Genomic DNA, 25,012 nt, shown 5'->3' on the forward strand with positions numbered 1-25,012 from the left:
TTGTTAAATATTGGGAACATTTCATTAAATGTCACATTGCCTTTAGGCAGTTAACTGTGGTTCCTAACACATTTCTGGTGGTGTTGCTGCTTTCAGCTCCTTGCAATTTCTAGATGTGCGTTATTTATGCTGTCCTAATCAGATCTTATATTAGCATCATTTAGACAAAGAGAAGGATGCAGGTTATTTAAAGAGAGAGGGATGAATGCTGAAGAGAGAGACAGAGCTCAACTCTTTGGAAAGGTCTACTTCACAATATCTTAGTGTTTAGGCAGAATAATTAGAAAAAGCATACCCTGGGGAGGTGAAAACAATTCTGAAGAGTCTCATGTAGTGTTGAAAAGCAAATTAAAAAAGCAAGAATATTGCTACTGAAGTACAAATATCCTCTTAGGTTCTGAATATAATTTCATCAACAATGGCACATATATAGCTAAGATTGCATTCCTTTGTTTTAAACATTGCATAAATACTACTAAAAAATCATGGTATATTCAAAAGGCATAAAGTTCTTGAGGGGTCTTAGAAGACCAGATGAGACCCTGTTCTTATCCACTTCTTGGTAAAGAAGAGCTGTGGATGCTACAGAGTTACCCTGATTGTTCCTGTTTCTCAAGGTATCTTTGCTCAGACCCAACCCCTTTTAAAATCTCCATAATTTCACTTTAGAAATGAATGGTAAAGCAAAATTATTACAAGCAATAGCTATGGTGGTTTTGTCAAAATGAGCCTAAAATTAGGATTTTTTAAGTGATGTCAGAAATTATTCTGCATGGGAAGATACCTTCCCATGTCTTCTACCCCCTTCAAAATCCTGATATGCAAAGTAAACTACTGAAGAGAAGGATGTAGTAGAGAAAATAACCAAAAGAACAACATGTGTGGCTATTTTCTTGAGTCTTTCTCACTATGTTGACAGTTCCAAGAATTAAAAATGTGAAAAAACTCCCTACCAACCCTTGTGAGAAAGGCTCCAAATGTTAAACACGTGTATGTATTATATATTATAATATACAAGTTTATGATATACAGTTTGACACACATTCGGAACATTTTTATTAACGCTGGATTTTTTAAACAACCTTTTAACATTTATATTCTGAAATTTTCCCATAAAGCATAAGTGGAAGAATCAGGACTTTCTCCCCTATGTTTGCTTGTTCACTTTTTACTATTGAAAACTGCAAGTCTAATGCAATCACATAATGCTGGGAACTAGGTCTTTGGGGAAAAACTTACATCATTCAGCAAGAAGTGTTAGCATTGCCCACAGTAATCCCCATAATTTGATATCAGCATGAAATTTTTAATGTGGATGGTAAAGGGTTTTAATGTGCACATTTTTTTTAATAACAGCCAGTCCAGGTCTAGGTCTGTGAATGATGATGCCACGTTTTGTTAAACTCCTCAGCATGAAAACCTAGATCAAGCTGACGTTGAAGCCAACAGCATCCCACAGGAGTTTCCATCAAAGATGTATTGTGCTTTATGAGGGCCATGCAACTGGCTCAAATCTCAAGCAAGAAATTGCCAGTAAGTTAAGAACAGATGTACCTAATTTTGTTCTTATGGGCAAAAAAATCCTGGCCATTACATTAACTAATGAGGCACTGCACATGTGCAGGTAATAGCTGTTTGTCCTCCAGTTCTTATGTTTCTAACAACAGACCTTTATGCAGGTTTCTCGTTATCTCTATATGTGTAGATTATATATTGCCTGAATTTCCCATTTGCCACAGTTGTTTCTAAAACAATGTCATCAGGTAAAGAGTACTACATGACCTTAATACAATTTCACTTTTTATCTTATTCTCTTGTGAAAATATTAGCTAGCTTCTAAAGTGCTTTGCAACTCTATCATCCTCTGAAACAACCATTTTAGGGCCTGAATTTCATGATGTCCTACTTAATGGATGAGTTGCTGTCACTTCCACAACTGTCAGTCTCAGTGCACGCTTGCCTTTACTACAGTGACTGCTACTAACTAAAGTGAAGAAAAACCCCTCTGTTAGTATGTGCAAGCTTGTACTGTAACCATTGAAATCTGATGAGCTCAACTGTGAACTAGGCCACCAAAGTCTTGGGAAAAACAGCTATAAAGAACTCTCAGTAATGGTATTTCTGAATATGTTTGAAAATTATTTGTCAATATTATTTTCTCAATGTTCCCTCTATTGCTGTGATCTCACTAAAATTCATAATCAAGGATTTAGCTGCCTGTTCTGCAGTTGCTCTGAGAGAGAACTCTTATCATTTGATTGTGCGTGAGAAAAACTCGTTAAAACCACTTATATTTGTCCTTAAACGTGAAGTTTAGCATCATTATAATCACCCAGGTGAGCTCTTTATGAATTGACAAACAAATTGGAAAGCAAGAGAACATTTTGGTTTGAGGAATTTCTTCTTTGTTCATACATTCAACTCAGAGTTGTGCTGGTTGCATCACATTGCAGATGCAAAGGGTGTTGTAATGGTTGCTCCCCAAAATACTACCAATTCATCCTATAGTGAGAAATATTTCTTTGATTATACAGGCACAATTGGATTGAAAGTTACTGATGATGTATTTCACAACGTGGTTTCTATAGATTTACTTTTAACTGGAAAATGTGGTGTGCCATGATTCAGCTCATAGGGGAAGTATCAGAATGCTCCTAATTTTCTAATCACTTGCCTGCTATATAGTTAGAGCCTCTAATTTGTTATTTCTAGCTTGGCAGAGAGTAAAACTGACCATTTCAGTCCAGTGCCCAGGGCAAAGCTATTTAGTACTATGCCTGATACTAGCTGATTCTCTTAATGAAGCATCAAGGACTGAGTTGGGATTATAAATACTATCTTCTCCACTTCTAAAGCCCATCCTTTCATAGAGTAGTTAGGCATGTGGGTATAGTGCCTTGTGAAAAAATAGTTTTTAGCAAATCAGGTTCTTCCTGTGAGAAACTGAGGGGAATTTGCATTCTAATTGTACAGTAATTTTCTGCCGTAAGTTTGAAATCAATTAAAAATGTTAATTTTATCGGTTCTTTTTCAAAGGAAAAACATGTTGTTTCTGCATTTTGCTTTGATTTTTGCAATGCATAGTGACAAAACCCCAGAAAACAGAAGTGATAGCTGTTGCTCAGCCCTTTGTAAAAAAATGCCATTTTCTTTTGCTTTAAACTTCTCCCTAAACTTCAAAACTAGAGTGCAACGAACATGCTTGTTTATGTAGGAAAAAAAGTGATCATGTACTCAAAGCAGGTTTTTTTCATCATAGCTAAGGTATTTTATTTTCAATGCAGTAGACTTCAAATCCTGGATACGTAGGACTTCCAGGATTGCCAGCACAAACAAAAGAAGAAAGTAGTGAGAGAAGCCAACATACGAAGAGCAGCCTTTTAAATGCTGGGGATCTGGAAAGGCCTGCTGTGTCGCATTATATTTGTGGATTTCAAACTGCAACATGCAGATGTATGCACATGAATAATTTTGAGCAGAAGAGCTTTAATCCCCTCGTAGAAAAAAGAGTCAGTCAAATGTGTAAAGTTACAACATGTATTCATGGTTTGGCGACTGAAGCTTAAGATCAAGTTCTGGGCCACTGACTGTGTTTTCAAATATCTTAATTTTTTAGCATATGTGCATGAAAGAATAACTCTTCTGAGTTCATGCTTTCCCCCTCGTCTTCCACACGCATCTGGGAAACCTGATTTTTTATATGCTGGATTACTTTAATACTAGAGAGTGAGGTATGAATTATTATTTCTGAACTCCATGGATTTTTCTGCTCCAATTATAAGATTGATAGTCTCCGTGATGATATTGTGCGGGCTTGAAATGAAAGATAGAGTGAGAGGGTACACAGCTCAGAAGCAGTTGATTTCAATCTTCAATGCATTCACTAAATAATTCAGTATCACTAATGGAAATCTGATCTGAGCAGGGATGCAGGGCACTCAGTTGCCAAGGCTTGGCAGCTCAATAGCTCAGGAACAACAATGGAGCAAAAGGTGAAAAAACCTTTAAACTGTTGTGGGGTTCTCTTCTCTGCTTTCCTGGAATCAAGTTACGTTTTCCTGGAGCTGCTGTGGCTGATGGCTGGGGATGGCAGAGAAAAAAATTGATATTTACAGCGGACCTGAAACAAACAAGGCAAGCTCAGCTCCAGCTGACCTTCTAACCTACTCAGCAGTGGGATGGAAAACAGGGAAGCTCTTCTTGAGAGAAAATTGCATAAAGCCTTGTCCTCTGACTTGCTCTTTGAACTTTAGAGTCAGAATTTTTATAAGGCCATCTTTGGAAAAAAAGTACAAACTCCTGTTAGAAGCTCCAACTATCTCCTTCAGGTGGGTTGTGAAATGATTACCTAAGGGTAACAAAAACCCCACCTTCAAAGAGAAACCAGCTAGGTAAAGGGAACTTATTATGGGCTGCTTTCTGCATTTTGGCAAAAAATTGTATCTAAAGCTGGGAGCTTCTTTCCCCAAAATTGTCATAAACTTTTACCGATTGAATTGGGATCCTAATTAGGAACTATTACTTCTGGATTTTTTATGAGACCATTTGCATGTGGCATCAAAGGCCCTTTTATAGCTTGTTATGGCTCTAACCATCACTTTTCCTTTTTAACAGGTATGTCAGCCCTGTCTCACTCATTAGGGTGTGCATTTTTGCTTCAGGTAACAAAGAGGACACGTGAAAACAGAAACTGGACTTCTACAGCTGCCAGTCCATTCCTCACCATCGTTTTTTGACCAGAGTGGAACCTGTAGCTGTAAACAAATGTTGAGGATTTTAAAGATAAGTATCCCTGACAATCTGTGAGCAAAGTCTCTTTTCTAGGTTACTTTTGTATTCAGAGTAGAAAAGTAATAGTCGAAAAGTATTTTTTCAGTAGGGATTTTCCTGTATATCACAAAAAATGTTGACTAGTCTGCAGTCCCAGAGATCATGCAGCAAATATATCATTGTCTGAGACAAAAAAGTCAAGAGAGACAAAACAGCAGAGAAGATCTGGAGATAAGCTTCTCCAACCTTACTATTCTTTTACTAAGGAATAGAAGTTATTGTGAAAGTAAGTGATCATACCTTATCTTCCATCCATCCCTTTTCTCCATGCTGTACTGCTGTTTCCCACTGGGAACCAGTGCCACAGGCACCTTTGAGGCTGTGACTAACATATAGTTGGTGACCTTTCTCTTGGTGAAAGAAGTTACATTTGTCCTCTCAAGACTGCTGTATTCACAGTCCCATCTTCTGCGTCTTAACCGGTTCTATCTCAATAGCAAAAGTTCAGTCCAGAAATTCAAGTGTTATGCTCCATTAATATCAAATGTATCCAACACAGTGAACAATCTGGGGCAACAAATATTTTTTCAGTGTTTGTACAGTGCTTATTGCAATGGAAACCTCATTTAAGCCTCAAGGTGCTATTGAAACAAATAACGTGAACATTAAAACACATTTACTTTTTGGCAATCAAAAACTGAGATACTCCTTTTTTCACTCATAGGTGCTTCGAACAATGATGTGTCCCCTGAGAAACTCTGCTAACCTTGTCTGCAGTTTTATTTTAGAGATTATGAGTCAAAAACCACACAAAACTAGTTTCTGTGCATGTAAACTCAGCTCTAGGAAATAATGTCTGAGCCATAAAAAACAGAAATGGAGAAAAGCTGGGAGCAAATTTGGTTGAAGATTAACTGTTGACATTGCTTCCAAAATTTAGTGACCAAATGACGCATCTAACATCACGTACATCTTTGTGTAAAGCAGTTGCTTTCCGCAGAAACTTTCCACTCTTTTATGAAAATGCTAAGTTTGCAGTCTTTTGGCTAAGACTCAGATTTCTGTGAGGAAAGTAAGAAATCTCTTGACCCATTTTGATGCAATCTGTTTTGGTTTCAATCAAGGTGAAGTTATGGCCATTGTTCTCTTTCCTACTTTGTTACTCAGACAGGATTGATCATCTGAAATGTGCTGCAGTGGTTGTATGGAGAATTTCTTGGGTCTGAAAAGTGTTAACCACTACCAGGTGTTTTTTGATGGAAAGTTCCTTTCTCTAGATGCTTGTCATGCTTAGCACCGTGCTGCTAGGATTTCACTGAGAAGCCATCAGGAAGGTGCAGGCTGGCTATCAAGCATTCATTCAGCTTTGCATGCTCTGAAACACGAGTACTACTGAGCGCTCATTTCCACTCATCCAGCTGCTAGAAAAGATATTCTCTCCATCTCAAGCCATTGCTTTACACTGCAAATCAAAATTGTTTTTTTAAATTACATCACTGTCATTAAACCTGCTGGTGGTGCAAATCCTGAACAGCCATGCCAGGACTGAACACATAACTGTGTGATGAAAAGAAGATGCCAAGGTGTGGATGGAAGGGGTTAGTTTACTTTACTAAGAGGACTCCAGGTGAGTGCAATTGCCCGCGCTGGGACTGGCTGTACAGTGCTTTTCATTGTCACAGATGGTAGGTGTTAGATGATGCAATGTGTACGGTGCCAGACAAATTACTTTTTTAGCTCATTCCTCTGGAAACAGGAGCGGAATCTGAACTGGATTTCTGTGCAAACCTGGAGCAGGAGCTGCAAGCTCCAAACCCAGCTGAGACCTAAGCAGTGAATAGGCCCAGTCTTTCAAGTGGAGGCAGAGACTTGCTCTGGGGAGAGGGAATTACACAGAAATTGCCTGGAGTTTGGAACAAGTCCACTTAGTTTTAAATTAAGCTGTGGACTGGGGAACACTCTTATTCAGTGGATGTAATGAACCTAAAAGTTGGAAAAGCCTGCTCCTAAATGAAAGCCTTGATACAACTCCAGCAACCGCTATGACCAAAAGTGTTAAAATGGCATGGCAAAAGTTGTTCTCATAGCACTTGCAGGCCAAGTTGAAATTAAAAGCTGGGGGTGGAGGGTTGGGGGGGAGGGAAGAAGGGGTCGGCTTTGGGCTTTTAATTTTTAATTTATTTATTTTCTTGTTTCCCACTCCCCAGCAGTATTTCCAATCTATCACTCCCGTGGTCAAAATGGCAAGCTGGAAGTCAGCGAGGCCGAAGTTAGAGCTCTCCAAACTCTGACAGCCAAAGGCGACCCGGGCAAAAGCTGCGGAGGACGTTTGTACCTGCGGTGGCAGCTGAACCCCGCACCTGCCGGGGTGTAGGGCGAGGCGCATCTCCCTGCCCTCGGTTCGCCCTCTCCCTGGGTGATGAAGAGGAGGGCAAGCTGCCTGGGCTAACAAGCCCGCTAGGAGTCCTTGGGCTGGCTTCGCACCGCCCCACCGGGCTCTCCCCGGTGCGCTCCACCCGCGGGAGCTGCGGCCGAGCCCCAGAGGAGCGGAGAGGAGCGGCCCCGTCCCGCCCCCAGCCCAGCCCAGCCCAGCCCCGCGGCGGGGGCGAGGCTGCCCCGCGGCTGACCCGCCCGGCGGGCGCGGCCCCTCCGCATCACACGAGGGGGCAGCGCGGCCGCTCGCTCTGCCCCGGCGCCCGCCTGCCTTCCCTCCTCTCGCCGCCTCGCCGCAGCCCGGGCTCCGCCGAGTCAAAGCGCGGATCAGGTTCCCTGCCTCCAGTATAAAAATCGCGGCGAGAAACCTCCGGCGGGAGAGAGAGCCGGGGCGCGGGCGGAGCGTGAGGCGGCGGCCGGCGAGCCCGTCCGTGGGGAAGCGCAGGGACGCGCGGCGGCAGAACCAGCCGCTGCTCACCGGGGACGGTCGCGGCTCGCCCCTTTCAGCTGCGGGAGAAGAGCTTTTTGCCGCCCGAAGTAAGTCCGAGGCAGCGGCTGGTGCCTGCAGCGCTTGTTCCCCCGGGGCAGGGTGGGAAGCGCTTCCCCTCGTCCCTGCCGTGGCTGCGGGACACTTGCCCTAGCAGGGCTCCGCAGAGGGTGGCCGGCCAGAGGTGCCGTGGGGCTGGGTGGCAGCGGGGGGGCACCTGAGGGGCGCACCTGAGCCCCCGGAGACACCTGGCCGAGGGGCAGGCGGGGGAGAGGTCTGGGAGTTCCCGGGAGCAGGAACGGGACCGCGCTTTGCCGGGTGCGGAGCGCTGCCGCCGCGGCGCCTCGGTCCCTGGGAGCGTTTAAATGCCCGTGCAGGGCGAGAGGGACAGGGGTGGCGGTGGGTGACGTGACCCAGCGGGGAAGGGAGGCAGGAGTACTCGGTCAGGTCCGTTTCGAGAGGACAGAAGGGCAGCGAAGTGACCCCAGAGCGGCCTGTGCCAGGAATGTCCCGGCTGATACTCGGGAGTTTAAATTGTACCTTCGGACTGAGCGCTTCGGCTGATCTTTTTCTTGGGACTTTGCCTTCTTATCCCTAGTTTACTTTTGGTGAAACAACTAAATCCAGCAAGTGCTGATAGATCTATCTAAAACTGCCGTCGTTAGTTTGTGTCTTCTCCTTCCTCAGGAGGGATAGGTTGGGGGAAAATCTGAGTTAACAACGGTGAAGACACAGTCTCCTGTTTGTTGAACCTATGTTATTCTGCAAATGTTTCATGGTCTCCAACCTTGGCGCTTCGAACTCCGTACCCTCCTTTCTTCTCTCCTTTTTAAAAGTACAACTTTTCATAGGGGAGAGGTAGTATTCATTCTTCGGGAGCTTATGTGCTCCTCTTACATCTTCCAGTTGGCTGTCACAGCTCTCTTCCGCACCGCCAGTGGCTTTGCCCTGGTGGTGAATGTCTACTGCACTTTAACTTAGTGGTACCCTCGGGAGCTGGCTTCTAGGATGTACACCCGAGAGACTGGTTGGGGAAATGTTTGTGACGAGTTAGATCTTTCTCTGTGACATAACCCTGCAGCTATGGGTAGTGGTGTTTTAACTGGATGCTGTTTGAAATGACTTGTATTATGGTAGAGGAACGCTTTACCTGTGGCTCATCACCTCTCGAGTTGATGTCCTTTCCTTGTTTTCCCTTTGGGCACTGATTGATTTTGGGCTTTTAGCAAAGCTCAACTTTTTGGACAAGAAACAGACTGTGTGTGCAACTGACTGTATTAGGCAGAAGGAGGGAAGGGATGAAGAGAGAAAAAGAGAAGGAAAATAAAAATTGTTACAAAGAAATACTCGGGTTTTTAGGTGTTCTGAGCAGTGTTCTTGAGCTGATTACAAAACAAATTTAATGTTTCTCTGTTTGTTTTGTTTGTTTCGATTTCCTCCCTGCAAAGGTATAAGAATTAAAAAAAAAAAAAAGAAGTCTGAACTTTTGATCATGAGAAATAGTTTGAAGGGAAAAAGGAACCAGTGTATTTGTGACAAAATTTGTTAATTTGCCGTAAGAATTAAAATTTGGAAGTGCATGGAGACGTACTTCATTGGACCAAAAAAACCCAAAACCCCCATGACTGACACCAAAAAGCAGAAAAAAAATTCCTGCTGCATAATTTAGTAACTTTTGCTAGAGAGAATGAAAGTGAAGATTTAATATACTCTTGTCTGCAGGCTAAGCTAAACTCTTCAGTGATTTTTTAATGTATGAAGCTTTGGGTGAAACTGAAGGACAGAAACTCGCCGACTTTGCTCCCAAGCCAGCTCTTGGGTGGGGAAAAAGAGAAGCCAGCAACAAATCTTTCTTTCACAAATGGTAAATATTCGTTCATAGTGTAGAAGTGGCCTAAGAAAAACAGGTTTTTTGCAATTATCCAGATGTCTATCCGTAGTTATTTGAGATGCAGTCTGTGGCTGATGCATCCCTTGCCAGCAGAAGGTTTGTCTTGCTATAGTATTACAAAACATAGTGCTGCTATCCCAGTACCATATGCCTGAGCTCTACGCCCATACTGACGCTGGGGACACTTTGGAGGCTTATCTTATTCCTGACACAGTTGCACTGATGGATGTGTTGTGTAGATTAATCTTTCTGCCATGAATGTGAATATTATTACTTAGCAAACTTCCAGCAGTCGTTGCTCCAGCAAGGTAGTTCCTTGACATATCCTCTATTTCTTCTTGATCATTTTGGGAATGGTTGTTCTTGAGCCCTCACATAACAGTTAAAAATAATCCTTTACAGGAGCTCTGAAAATGCACTCATTTAACTCATGGTATTTTTATTTCTCTGTGTGTTGGGTTATTTTGTCAAGGAAAATACAATTTATCTAGTGTTATTGTATAACAAGTGTTTTAGTGTAAGACCAGGGCATTAGGGATGGAGCTGGCATGGCTCATTGCTTCTGCTCTGTTCAGGCCCCCTCATTACCTACATTCCCAACTGTGGTGTTTTCTGTGGGAATTGGTCTTTAACAATGTATGCTTTGCTTCGATATTTACAACCTCTTGCTGATCAGTCTATCAAAAGCATTTTCATTTAGAGGATGCATTTCAGGACTTTAATTGAGGAAATCTCTTTGTTTCAAGGCTCCATAATAAACCATACAAAATGCTGTCTTTGAACGAACTAGGTCACTGTAACGCGTGCACACATAGAGTGATTCTCATCTGCTTAGAGTAGCCGACACTCGCTTGAGCCCTGTCCCTGGTGAGCTTGTCCCTGATTTATCCTTCTTGGACTGGCTTGTTCACAGGGAGCTTATGCTGAAAATTCACTGCTGGAGGTCATTCTCCATTCTTGGCATCTCTGGCAGCCTTAAGCTTAAATTGCAGCCTCGTTTTCTATCCAATCAATACCACTCTTATGTCGCTGAGTTTCCATGGTGCCCCCAATCTTCTGTCTACATATTGATGTCTGACAGCAGGAATAGCATTCTGTGTCGCTATATATACTTACTAAACCTGTCAAAACTATTTAGGGTCTGTCGCACTAATTTATATCCATATCCTGATATTATTTGTATCTGTTGAGCTTTGACTGATGGAACTTGCTGCACTAAGGAATCAGCCCCAACAATGCACTCCAGGGATGGCTCAAGGGATGGATGTTTTGAGAAAGGGGAAAAAGACTCTCTTCTGGAGTAGCTGGGGTAGTCTAGAATCCTTTGAGCACAATAGAGTCATTTTGAAAACATCCAAGTCTCAATGGCTCCAAGTTAATGCTTTGGAAATCATTCTTCATTGTGCTGCTCTGAATGCACAGAGGGTCCTCTCCAATGGAGCTGTGGAGAGGAAAATAGAAAAGTGGGCATTGTCAAGTGCTCAATGTGTATTTGAGGGGAGTTGGGGGAAATTTGAGTCAGTTGTCTGACATCAATTTCTTCAGCAGAAGCACTGTGAAAAAATGGAATTAAAGGAGCCAGCAATGTCTTCTGTAATGTGGATGTTTTTGTTTTACTACAGTAAGCCACAGAGCAGTTGTTGCGTAAGAAATGGTATGGCGGTGTCTCTGTGGACTGACAGCAGCAGTGAGGCCCGATGAGAAAAGGCAAATCTTCTGTGTATCACTAAATTTCAGGGCACTGACTACTTGCTACTCATGTCAACAGTATTAGGCACTAAATAAAGACCATATAGATTTTTAGAAAATTTAAATATGCTTTGCATACCGTTGATTTTAGATTGAACATAAGTGGTCATCAGCAAAGAAACTCTTTAATCCCACTACCTTTAAAATGAGCTTGATCCAACCCATGAAGTAGGAGCGGGCAGTCAGTATGGAATTTGCTACTTAATATTTTGCTTGTTCTGAGTTGCCAGAAGAACTGATCTTGTGATGCCAAGTTTGTCAGTACTTTTCAGACCCTTTCAGGCTCCTACAGTTTTTTTCCCTAGTGAAAAGCAAGGATCTTCAAGACTTAAAAGGACCTGTTGCAGGTGGTGGCATTAAAGTAGTTCAGTTTGTTTTCAGCAGTGGTTCACCTTATCATGGTGGAAAGGGTCAGTAGAACTTCACCTAACCAGACACTCTCTTGGCTGATATGTCTCACCTTCTTTTATTCTAAGGAACAGAATCACTATGCCATTTAAAATATCTGGCTCTACCTTCTGCAGCAGCACTGTGATGATTTTCTCATTTTTTAACTTTTTTATTTCCTTCCTTGTCTATATGTGTGGGAGTGACTTTCTAAAAACTGTAGTCGTCTTGCAGACTGCTTTTTCATGTCTTTCAGGCTGAAGATTGAGAGAACACAGCTGTAGGCAGTTTGATGGGAGATGAGAAGGGGGAATGGGAATGTGATAAAGAGCAAGCTGTATTCCTGATAAAGCCACCGGGGTATTTTCACCCTCGCCATCCCTCCACGCCAAAAAGCCCTTCTTTGCCATTCCCAGAATGACACATTCTAGTTTCAGTGGGGATGACCTCTGGAGGTGAGGAGTTGAGCTAAAACTATGTCTGAGGCAAAATCCAATTCATTAAGTACAGTACATTAAGAAAAATGTATTAATGTATCATTTTGGGCCTTAGAAGCACATTACTTGGCAAGTGCCACTGATTGCATGGCAGCTGCAGCAGAGGACTAAAGACTTTTAGAGCAGAAGAGCATTACGGGAGTTGGGTATTTTCTGATAAAAATAGTCTTTGAAAAGAAATAGTGCATGGGGCTCCAGCACATTGCCATTTAGTAAACTACAAAGTTCGGTTTTAAACTGGGCCTTTCTCCTTTGAGGCCTGCCAGCACTATTTCAGAGCTCATTAAATGTCTCATGAGAGCATTATAAAAATCTTCCTTCCTCATTACTTTCTACACAGTTTCAGCATAGCTTGGACCTTGTAAACATCCCCTGTTTAGTTGTGGATGAAACTCGTCAAATGGCTGTGGGGAAGGAAGAGAAAGAGGAGAAACTCTTTAATAGCCCAGTCTAAATCCTTGTTTTGACACTGGTCTACAGGTAGCTAACCACATAAATGAAACAGAATTTTGCCATCTTCAATCAATATTTTTGGAGTAATTCCCTATCCATACAAAAACTCTCCCCTCAAGAGTAAAACCAGACAGAACAATTGGGAGGGAAGATGAGTCTGGATGGGCTCTGCTTTCCTTCTGAAAGCCTCATCTACACACCTGGGGTGATGCTCAGATATTTTAGGGAGGCTGGTCCAGCTGAGTGGAGGCAGGACAGGACTATGAGGTAGAGGTAGGCTGATTCTCAGGCTTGGGTGCAAAGTTGGTCTTGGTCTTATGAGCTCGTTAAGGCGCAGAGACAACTCTGCTGTTGTCTTCATCATCTGACTTTGCTAATTGCATCTACCTGTTGCTTTTTCTGTCCCTAAGGATTAAAAAGGCAAAAAACCAGATAATTTGACTCCATGAGTGCATAGGAATTCCTTTTGTGTTGACACAAACAGTAAATAGATATGTATCTGTGGAAGCCAGAGTGTCCCTGCACAGAAATAACTGAACTAACTTCTCAGATTCAGTTCCAGTGGATATCATGCACAAAACCTGTTTTGTTCTCATGGTGGTTTTTTTTTTTTTTTGTTTTTTTGTTTTTTTTTTTTTTTTGTTCTCCTCAGAGCCGTGTGAACAGTGGCATTAGTTTCATAACCAACTAAAGATGATATGACTCCTGCATTTAAGGCTTCCTTGTTTCTACGGGATCACTAGAACAACAGATCCATTTATGTATTTATTTATTTTTTTAGCTCTACTCCTCACACATCATGTATCTCGAAGTGCAAAGGAGCCTTAGTAGTGCAATGCAAATGTATGCACCCATCTGTAGCCAGCAACAGAAGGCTCACAGTCTGTAGCATCTTTTCCTCTGTGATAGGAGCATCCAGAATGTGCTTAATACATTGTGTAAGGGTATTTCTTATATCAAAAACTTTGTATTTAAAGATAACTATTTTAGGTGTTCTGTCTTTTTGTTTTTTAGCGGGTTTACAGCATGTGAGCAACAGTGGGAAGAGTAACATTGCCTAAAAATGCCCATTTTAACATTTCTGTAATGCTCATTTAGGCACTTTGTCAGATGGTAAAGGCTGGATCTCTTAAGGAAAGTCTATGGTCTTTGAAAGTAAGATAGGAAGTGATATAGAAATAGCCTTGGTAGAAAGATGGCATTTTTGATGTGGTGGTGTCTGTGCAGTGGTGCTACAAAGTTACAGCTTGCTTTCAGACAACCCAGCTTCTTCCATTTCAATATTTAGTTCTTTTCAGCTCACTAGAAATAATATTCTTCCTGTCTAGCAGAGATTAATATTTAACCAGGCACACATCCTCCAAACATTATTCAGGCAAAGTTGATGCTTCAGCAAGAGCTTCATCAGAATAAGGAATATATCATTCAGTCTAAGATTTAGAAAGAGTAACTCCTCCTTTGTTTTGGTAAAAAATTCTTCAAAATAAGACACAAATGAGCTATAATACTGCAAAATGGTTGTGACTTCTTGCACTTGCAGCAGAATCTCATTGCTTTCATTGAAAGTGCCTTTGGAGTGAAGTATCTTTTAGTAAATGAAAGATAAATCAAGAGATTGTCCTGATAGTCTGCCTTAATTCTGGTAGAAAAACACTTTGTTCCTTTAGCTCAAACAATAAAAATTGCATGTTTAAAAGTAGCCTCCCCACCCCATGACATTAAACAGAAATAATTTGAAATTCTTTTTCTGCTCAGGATGGTTTCACCTGGAAAAACCAGTCTTTTACTGTAGGGACTTAGCTTGCTTTTTGGTGCTGAAAAGCCCCAGAGATGCCGTGGTTGCTTCCCAATAGCTTGTGCCACCTGAGTGCCTGCTTGTTTGCTTGGATTTCTGCCTTCCCAGAGGCCAGAAAGATGTTTTCCTTTGTGCAAGAGTCACTTGCTTTTATTAGAAGCCTGTCTGGCTGCAGCTGATATGCAGTAGGGACGGGTGGATGGAAAAAATCTACAATCCAACAGATAGGATTTTCAGCAGTCTTCCAAAAATGCTGCAAGCTTTCATTCAGGAACTTCATGTAATTTCACTTACTAAATCCTCACTTTGCTAAGATGTCCCTTCAGCCCGTGTTTCTTGTCCGATTTGCGCGTTGTCAGATGCTTTTGCTAATCTCTGTGGTTGATGTTTGCTTAAGTGATTATTTGGCAGCAGCGTGTGAGCAGGCGTGTGTGTGTGATTGCTGTTGGCACGGCAGTTGGTACGAGATGGCATTAGCATACTTGTTCCATGCTCTGGGCCTCCTCCACTTCTAGGCTTGTTTATGCAGCAGAAGGACAAAAAAATCCCCCACAAACCAAACCAAAAACCCCTGTAAACCAAACCAGAAACCCATGTGCAAGCTGGTTACACTACGGTGATCCTCTGGCCGGTTTGTCCAGAGATCTGCAGAGTTCAGAGGAGCCTGAAGGTTGCTCTCATTTTCCTTCTAGTACTAATTCCAAACAGGCCATCCACCAGCAGAGGATTTATAAAGAGCTGCAGGGATTATGGGCTGCCTAAGTAGGGGTATCTACATTGAATCTAGTCTTTGCTGTGCTTGCAAATACCATGGGAACTGTGTTTATGGGGTGATAAAGAAGAAAAGGCAAGCTCCTCTCCCTTCATGTTCGTTAGCTCAAGAGGCTGTCATTAAATGGGACATGGGTTTTAGTTTGTTTTGGACTCATTAATATTGAGTGGTCACTGGGATTATAGGTGTATGGGTTTTAAGAGGTGCTGTTCTCTTCCTTCCATCACTTCTAATTTGAGCTATAATCTTTGCATGTCTCGTGCATTGTTGGAACATCTTTATGGGCCCTGAGTTACCTTGCTGAGAACATTGGGATTTACTTAGACAAAGTAAGTGTAAAAGTGCGTGTGAAGTCTTTGCTTAATTTATAACTGTAACATAATTAGTGGAAATAAAACTCTGATGGCACAGTATGGGTTCAGGTCCATGCCCTTTGTGAGTGGGTGGGGATGAAAGCTCTTGTGATAAGTTTTATAGTGATACTTTTACCATGGGGCTTTTGACAGCTTCAGTTGGTATTTTTCTGGACACTTGTTTAAGCATGAACTGCTCTTGTATTAATTTTTTTTTTTGTGAAGTCAAGCTAATGATGAGCTGGGTTTCTCCTCCACTTTCCAATGTAAACTGCTTCTGTTACTCCATGTTAAGAACCATAACTTTTCGAGGCAGAATCTGGGCTGTGCATAACCACTGGCCAGACCTGTCCCTGAATGACAGTCTGGTGCTGTGAAGGTTCTGGGTTTATCCTGATGAGAGGTGGAGGCTACCATCTTCCTGCTGGGATCAACCCCTGGTTTTGTCTCTGAAGGGAGAAATCTCTGGGCTTAACATCTGAAATGTTTTATAAAGTTGGCTGAAAGCAGAAATGTAGGAGAGAGGGCAACATTTTCTCTCTCTGTTCATAACTACCTGCAAAATTGGTCATATTTTCATGATGGAAAAAAAATCTGAAGTTCAAAAAGGGATGGGAATGTGAGGAGAAGTATGTGAACTTCCTGTTCTTATTCATAGTATTGATCCAGAAAAGTTATTTTGAAGCTGCTTTCAAAAATACAGGCATTTCCAGTATTTTGCAACTGAGTTAACATTTACAAGCACCTTTTCTTACGTGGTGCTACAGTGTCCTACATGGTCCTGGCCTTTCTTTGGCTGCTTCTCTGTGCCCAAATACAGCACCTCTGTACTAATTTTCCCAAAGGGTGAGAGATTTTGAGAATAGCTGTAGGTTGAATACGGCCACACAAGACAAGGGCTTGAAAAATAAAGGTGGCATCTGACAGCATCTGCTTTGTTCATTTAATTGCTATGTACTATATTTTAGTTTGAATTATTTATGGCTATGTCTGAAAGTCCTTTAAATAAGAGCCCCTCTTTCTGTGCTAACCACAACCATAGAGGTTGAGTGGGTATGGCAGGCGTGTGTTTTTATAGAGAAAAAGAGAGACATGTATAGAGACTTTACCCTGACATCAGGCTTTACACACATACTAAAGGCAAGTCTCTGCTTGGAGAAACTTTCAGAACTGTAGGAATGTATAGCAAAAATGTGTTAGATAACTTTAGACTTACTAATTGTGCAACATGTACTGCAAATGACAAGTTCACATCTTTATGCATTGACACTTTCAGCATATGCAATAAGGCTCTGATTCCAGTTGGGATTTTACCAACTGAGATTTCTCAAGTAATTGTGGGTGGGAATTTCTTGTCTTATTTAAACTGCAACAAACAAAAAACTCAGAGCAGGAGAAGTCTGTGAAGTGTAAATTATCCGTCTTAAGTCAAGAAAAATTGAGGTTGAAATATTTAATCTAAGGCTTATCGAAATGGAAATTTCTGAGTTACTGAATCCATGATTTCTGTTCCAGGTCAGTGGAATTCTACTTTGTATCTGAACATTTTCAGCACTTACTGGGCACTGAGAGAATGGAAACAAGAACTTAGCCTACATATGAGATAGACACACTGGCTACAGTAAACTCTTCATGATGCCCTGTGGTGTCCAGCTGGTGCTGTTCATTAGGGCATTTTTATGATCACGATGTCTCATAAATAAGTGCTGTAGAATACAGCAGTGGGGAATGAGGAGCATTTTCTCTAATTTATCCTTTCCTGATCAGCTTAAAATTTTCTTCAAAGCATACCTTTGAGAATTAAAATCCAAGTGTAGTATTTATAAACATTTTAAATAGTTGCAATAATTATAAGTTGTTATCAAGTTGTCTATTACAACTGTTTACAATTATTTTGTAAATAATTTGTAATTGTTATTTACAATTATTATTACTATTATTGTAGAATTGAACAAAAATACAAACTTGATTTCATTTTTTTCCCCAAAACTTCTGCATGTCCTTTTCAGTTGCCTCACAGGACATGGTGTTTTGAATATTTTTTTCCTTTCTTCTTTATTTTTATTCTCCCCATATAATCATAACTTCTGTTGCAAAAGATATTTTAGCCTTTGATCAGTGCCCTTAGGAGAGAATAAGCATGGTTTTCACTGCCTGATGCAAAGCATGATTGGTATGAAATGAAAGGGATATTTTTCTAATCTCATTTATATCAAGTTTAAAAACTATATTCTAGGCCTAAATACTTTTTGGAGTAGCAGAACTTCCAAGATGTAGCTGCTGATCCCAGGTGAACTGTGGTTTCCTTGCTCAGATTCAGGTCCCAGTTTTGCTGCCTTGCAGAGCTGAACCATTGAAGACAGAAAGTGCTTCTGTAGCAGCCGCTGGCTCAGTCTGTGAATTAGGCCTAGGTTTTCCCAGGGCATGGATCATGCTCTGTGAGCAGCAGCCCAACTCCACATGATGAGAAAGTGGATGGAAGAGCATAGGTCGAGTTCTCTAAAACCAGGCTTATGCGGGCTCCTTAAAACTCTTTGCAAATATTGTTCATCTTCCTTAGCTTTAAATGTGGACAGATCTGAAAGAGATTTCCTCCTGAACAGATAAGCCACAAGCAATCCGTTCTGGTTTTGAAGATGTATTTTCATTACTCTGACTAGCTGAGGTTTCCTGAATCTTAATTTTGAATTCATTTGTCTATAATGCCCTTATTTTCATAACCTCAACTTGTCTTTGCTTTAATCTCTCTTCTATTTAAATAGTGCAGTAGGTCACCTTTCATAAATATTGCACATTCTCTCATGTTTCTCATTTTCAGTAGCCTTTTACGGCCCCATGCCTAGTTCTAAATCGACAGAATATTTCAGTTTCTTTATTTCTAAGTGTGCTCACAATTCATGCCCTTATTCTAGCAATCACACTTAGTTGAAATTTAACCCAGCATTCTATAATTATGTTATAATTTCCACAGTCAAACATTTTCTTTCATATTACAGTTTAAACTTTTAGAAGTGCTGTTCCAAAGTTTTGTCTACTCTGGAATGACTCTTTTGCTAGGCACAGGGATGTGACATCATCTGTCTCCAGAACTTTTTTGATGTCTTGGAGTTAGTTCAGTAGTTGCTGGTGTACAGTGATATGAAAGCAGGTATATGACTTCGCTATGTCTGTAGTGGATTTTTTCTGGTATTTGTGCTGTCCAGTTGCCTGGGTAGTTGTGAGGACAAGTTGGTTAACACCACATTATATGGGCACTGTGTTTTGTGGCCTTGTTTTCCATTCTTTCTTTCAGATGCTTCACAAATGCCTTCTGCAACACTGATCCTGAGCAGTACTTGGGGTGCTAAAACATCTCCCTTTTGTACGAAAAAAATACTATTTTTCTTATCCTGGGAGTCTCTGTTCCTTGGCTGATATTTAAAGAGTGACAGGACCTTTCTTCTTGTCCCAAGATGACAAAGCTCTCCTAACAAAGTCTTCGAAAATCTGAACAATTTACACGTAGTGAAAAATAGCCAGGATATGTTTTTAAAGCCTTTTTGTAGGTTAGTGAGGCATGATTTATCATTGCGAAAAATGTGCTTTTTTAGACTTCTCTAGTTTGTGGGGCTCCTGGTTCAGGCTAGCTGCTTCACACTTGCCTTTAACTGACTTTTCTCAGCTCTGGAAATGCAGTGTAGTGCAATCAAATTTCTCGAGTAGTTTCTTTTTTTTTCAATGGCTTTATTTTATTTCCCCTAACTCTGTCTGGCAGTTCTGCCTCCGGTTCTTTACCTGTGTAACCCTGGGGTTTGTGTCTCCCTTCCCTGCTTTGAAGTGAAAACTGAAGGCGAGGAGCCATTTAACTTCTGTGCAGCCTCTCTTTCTGCCCTCACTGACTTTGTGTCAGGAGAGTCTGCAGGACCCACTGGTTCTTCTGGAGTTCCAGCTTCCCGTGTGCTTAGGGAATGCCTTATTACTTGTCACTGTCTATTTGCTTCCTTGTTCTTCAACTGTGCTCTTGGACCTCTTAATCTCCATTTTACATCTCACCTGCCAAAGTTGTTCTCTCCTATTAGTTTCACTTGGGCTGCATTTCCATTTCCTTTCTCTTAAAGACATTCTGTCAGTGAATAAATTCTTAAACTACATTTGCGAAGTAATTTTGTTTTCTTTTTTCCCTGAATGACCAGAAGTATCATCAGTGATTGCACTTTGGCATCATTTCAGATTATCTGTGCTCATTCTTGGCATGCTTTTTGAAAGGACAGCTCTCAGGGAACAGAAAGAAGCGACTCCCACACTGTGATTTTTAAAACCTGGTTCCCTTAGAACTGGTAGCCTCCCAGTCATACACCATAATCAGGCTGTAACTTTGGTGTGAAAATTTCAAATGACTGTGAGAGAATTCTGTGTTTACATCCTGTGGAGATGTATCTGAACTGTCGCAGTCCTCACTTTGGAAATTGGTCTAGAAGTGGCCCTACCTAATTCCTTAATAAATTCTTTTTCATTGTTTGGGACTTACTCCTTGTAGATTTTCCTTTTGCAGTCTTCAAACTACTGCCACCATGTGAATTGGTTACACTGACAAGAAATAGTTTATAAAAATCACTGCACTTTCACCTTTACTGAAAATGGTAATGTCATCATTAGATCACCAACTATTTCACTTTGATCAGCCTTGGTCTGAATTGGAGACTTGTATATTATCATCCTCAAGACTGTAGCTGAGAATTTCTCCCCTTCTGTACCTCCCTGCGAGGAAAGCCTGAAAAGTCCTATTTGTCCTTCTGACTTCTTCTTCCTTAGCTGGTATGTGTGCAATATTGTATATTTTTACCTTTTAGAGGAATTCTCTCTAAGCATTTTATCTAAAAGCCTGATCCAAAGTATCTGAAGTCCACCAAAGTAACTAAATGAATACGTAAAAAAAAAAAAAAGTATATACGTATATAGGCTCATTGTGATTTAGACTGGCTGTATAATTTAACAATTTGTGTGCTCCTGCCTTTTTGCTAACATTTGGGCTAACTGTGCTCCAGGAAACTGTTTGTGGTGTTAGAAATGTGAGCTAATTGCATCCATGTACATCTGATTTGTTGCCCTGATGCTTTTCAGCTGTCGTAAATGGACAATTATTTTAAAACAAATATGTTGTCAGAAGTGAAATATCCTGTGAATACTACCCATTTGCCCTTAAGTCTTAACTGTGTTCAGTTCATCTGATGCTGTCTTAGCCTCCCTGCATCTCACAGAAAATGATTTTAATATTAACTTCTCATAGTAACACGCTTCTAAAATGTCTTTCATTTAACTCCTAGAATTATTTGTATTATTTCCAAAACTGCTGTTTATTCTGCCCTCTTCATCCCCTTTGTGATTCCTGTTATGGAAAATCAAGACTTAGTAAGTCAAGGTTGAGGGTACTTTAATGTTATTACCTTTTAAATATGGAATCCCAAAGCAACTCTTTTTTTGAAAGGGAGGAAGCTTTTGTTTCAGCTTTCATTTTGGAGCTGTGCTGCATGCTCAGCAGTGGTGGGGAGGGCAGGGTTTGGATATCTGCCACTGTGCTTGCTCCTCAGCAGAAGGTCATGTGCAACCCTTTCCCCAGGTTGCACTCCTGCGCACAGATGGAGTGAGGGAGATGGGACAGTAGTGTCTTATCACTAGCTGATGTCACAACAAACAGTCTCAAAACATCTCTGTGCATCTTTCTTTTCTGTTTTAATGCATGGCAGCATCTTTTTAGCAGAAGAAAATCAACTTATGCAAACATATGCCACGAGCAGGAAAGGAAGGCTATTTCATCAGGAAGTATGAAATGGGCTTGTCTTTAACAGTTGGTTTTCTCTCTTTGTGCTAATGGAGCAAGATTTATAACAGTGATTAGAAATCACAAAGGTCACCCAAGCCATTTTAAATTCATATCTTTAGAGAAAAGCATCTGTAAAGAAATATATGAAGAGGAAAGAGGCAGTTGTGAGCCTGAGCTAGGCAGTGCTGACATGTTCTTCCTTTTTAGCAAACTGGTACGTGCAAGTTAGGTGCATTGCCACTTGTCAGCCCTGCCTCTCAACATTTCCATATAAGCCTGTTAACTGGATTGGGCTGGATTTAAGAAAGAGTGCATTCCTAATCTTGATGAGCTCAAGTGGCTTTTATGGAGGGTGCTGTGCATGGGCACAAGGGCTGAGTGTTCCTTGCCATCATGCGAGTCACTAGATGTGTTACAGGTTTTGCTGTGACACACACAGCACCAGGAGTGGCAGAAGCCAAGTGAGCCTGCAGATAACCTCCTTCTTCTAATGATGGAGCTTTTTGCCTACCACGCCTCTGAGTGTAGCGAATGAAGGTGTGACAAGTAGCTTTTATTTAAAGTCAATCATTGTTTAGGTGGGACTTGAGAAAAAACATGCCTGGTTTGAATGGTGCTCCACTGTGCAAAGGCTTTGGAAATGAAATAACTTGACCTTTCTTAATAGTACACCTGTGTTTGACATCCAGCTGCTAATGCCACTGGGCTGAGCTGCACAGTTAGAGGATTTCTGGGGGAGGGAAGAGTTTAAGTATGCTGATCAGAGCTCAGTGGAAATGTTTTTGTCATATGACAGGGAGAAACAAGGACTGCCAGCCTCCTGGGACTGGAGCAAGCCTTCACCTTGGTCCAGTGGGTCTATGGGATTCTCTACAATGGAGAGAGTTTTTCACAGTAAAATGGAGCACACTGTCCTTTGGAGTTAATAAAATGTGCACACATAAAATTTGGAAATGTTGTATGATAGCAGGAGCTGGTCTAACAGCAGTTTCCATTTGCTGCCAAGAATGCTGAGTGTTCATCTTTTAACCCAGTCACTCCAGGACAGCCGAGCTCTCGTTGTGGTCTGTATGGGTGGTTTGGTGCACAGGGACTAACCTAGTTACTGTGTGCTTTCAGTTATGACTCATTTTGGAGTGAGAATTTCTAAGTGAGAATTGGATGTAGTGGCTAAAATGTGCTTGGCCCCATTTGGTGTTACTTCAGCATCTGCCTCTTCGGAGGCTGGGTTGGTTTGGAGCTGGGGAGGCTCCTGAAAGAGGCAGAGACCTCTCAAAACATTTGACTTTGTGATTCCTGGAACATCTACCATAGCTGTAAAGGCAGATGAAGGTGGTGTCCAAGAAAGGACCAAAGGGGATTAATTGCAGGGTGCTCTAAACCTGAGGAGGGAACTTTGATGTACTATGACAAACCTAGGCAGGACATGCTGGGAAGTTCCCTGGCCTAACATTGATTGGAAAACAAGCTGCATTGTCATGCTCTTAGAGCCTTTTCCCAGGGCCAGGCTTGGGGACAGCTGTTGGGATGGTGGGGTGGGAAAAAGGGCTCCCACACTGTGAGGAGCAGTGGATGCTGCATAGTGATTAAGAAATGGTAGGAGTACAGGGACACTGAGGACTGCGGTAGCAATGCATCCTTTTTTTTATTCATCCTTGTGGCTAGAACAGGACTGTGAATACTGAGGAAGTGCTGTAGGATAAGACACATGTTTTTATGGAAGACTAAGGGCAAGAGAAATGAAACAATGCAGTGTGAAATGCTTTGGCAGAGTTGTGTGTAGGAAGATTCCATTTCGCTTGTCTGCAGCAAACTTGGTGTAGTTAATAGTACTGAATGCGTTTTTTTTTTTTTATTATTTTTTTGAGGTTTTCTTTTCCTCTCTTTTAAGCAATGTATTTACCATGTAAAGGAAAACAAAATGTTATTCACGTATGTAGTACCTTCCAGGGAATTGGGAGGAGCCCAGGGCAGTTTGCAGTTGACACAGATTTATTTATTCCTGGCTGAAAAATCAGTTCCTGAGAGGCTGTGGGATGGTCCCCAAGCAGGTGTGTGATTGGGCTTTCATGAACTTCCAGCTTCTTGTGTCATACTGTCCATTCAGAAGATCTCAGGACATTTTTAAAAGCTGATCATGATCTGGGCCCACTTCTGATTGTTGTCTCCCATTCTGTTTGCTGTTCTAATTACTTTCAACTTGCAGTGCCTGAGCATTGAAGATAAATCCCATCACAAATTGTGTGGAGTCTCTGGATCTTTTACTGCATACAGAATTGAGGCTTTCTCTTGCTCTTCACTGGGAAAAAGGAGAAAAAAATCTATTGCTGAAAACATACTGGGTTAAAAAGACAAGAGATGAAATAAATACACCTTATGGTCCCTTGGATGTAAGGACAAGTGGGTGTAGTATCAGACTGCAATGGAGATCAGAGGCAGAGCTCCTTCAAAGACTGTTCTCCAGGCATGAGCTGCCTGGTCTGAAAGTTTGCAGACTCTTTGAGGAGGTTGATGTTATGGTGCTCCTCAGAAGCCTGAGTGTTAAACAGCATCCCTTTCCCATTTTCCAGTCACACGGCTGCATAAGATAAAAGCTTCATCGAACTCCTAAACCTTGGATCAGTCTTGCAAAATCCAGCCAGCCATTGTGAGTGGGGCTAATTCACACCGTCGCCACAGAAGACAAAATGGATCTTTGAAACAAATGTGGTGGTGGGGGTAAACCCATCAATCATGTGAATGCTGCTTTACAGTAATTCACAACTGCGGCTTTTCTCTTGAGCAAGGGCTGGCCGAGTCCGATCAATCCCTTGGCTCTCAAATAGGTCTCAGCAGGCACTAGCTTGCTCCTTGTGGGTTTGTATGTACATGAAAGCCCACTTTATATTAACTCTGTGGAATAGTATTTTTCCCTCTCTCTAAACCCCTTAGCACTAATTCAGTGTAATTATACTCATTGAATACGGTGCTGACAGCCCCACTCCTCCCCCTTTCCTGTCAGGATATTTGCCTAAAAATCGCCAGATGAAGAAAATCCAAAACAATGATGGGATTCTTTGTTCTGGCCTTCCACATAGGTTTTTATTATTTTAATGTAACCCGATGGTCATACTTTCAAGTATTTTCTTTAAAGACTGAAGATACATTTTAATTCTTTTTCTTTTAAAAATTAATGAAGAATTAGACTTTAGTCTATAAGGAAAATGTTAAATATTGCAAAAGTCATTAGTAACTGAGCACTGGAGTAATTATTAACAGTCTGAGGCTGCCGAGGACCTCTTTCTACCTTTTTGGGAAGAGGGAAAGACATCAGGAGAAGGCAGGGAGCCTCTTTCCACCTGTTCCTTTTTGTGTCTGTTTGTGTCTTAGGGTTGGGTGACATTTTCCCTGTCGTGTGTCAATGCTGAAAATAATGATGCAAGTGTCTTAGCACAGCATGTTTTGGTCCTTACTATCTCCATATGTTTGAATGAAACTTATATAGTGGAGATACCTGGAAAGCAGTGATTAGAAAGGATTTTAGGAGGTCATAGGAAGCAGGAATTGTCAGATGAGCTCTGGAGAAAAGTCTAAAACCAAATCGTAGGTATAAGCCAGAGAGGGCCAGACCAGGGTGATGATGGTG

At 41.5% G+C, this 25,012-nt stretch overlaps 1 protein-coding gene across 1 annotated transcript in view; it reads left to right on the top strand.

The window, feature by feature from the left end:
• Positions 1–7,564: 7,564 nt before the first annotated feature.
• Positions 7,565–25,012, top strand: part of PTN (pleiotrophin) — a 71,186-nt gene continuing 53,738 nt past the window's right edge. Inside the window, exon 1 of the mRNA XM_082280677.1 lies at positions 7,565–7,740. The gene's annotated coding sequence lies outside the window, so the exon portion shown is untranslated. The remainder of the gene's footprint in view (positions 7,741–25,012) is intronic.

Source organism: Coloeus monedula (genome assembly GCF_965178545.1).
Source record: "Coloeus monedula genome assembly, chromosome: 4".
NCBI lineage: Eukaryota > Metazoa > Chordata > Aves > Passeriformes > Corvidae > Coloeus > Coloeus monedula.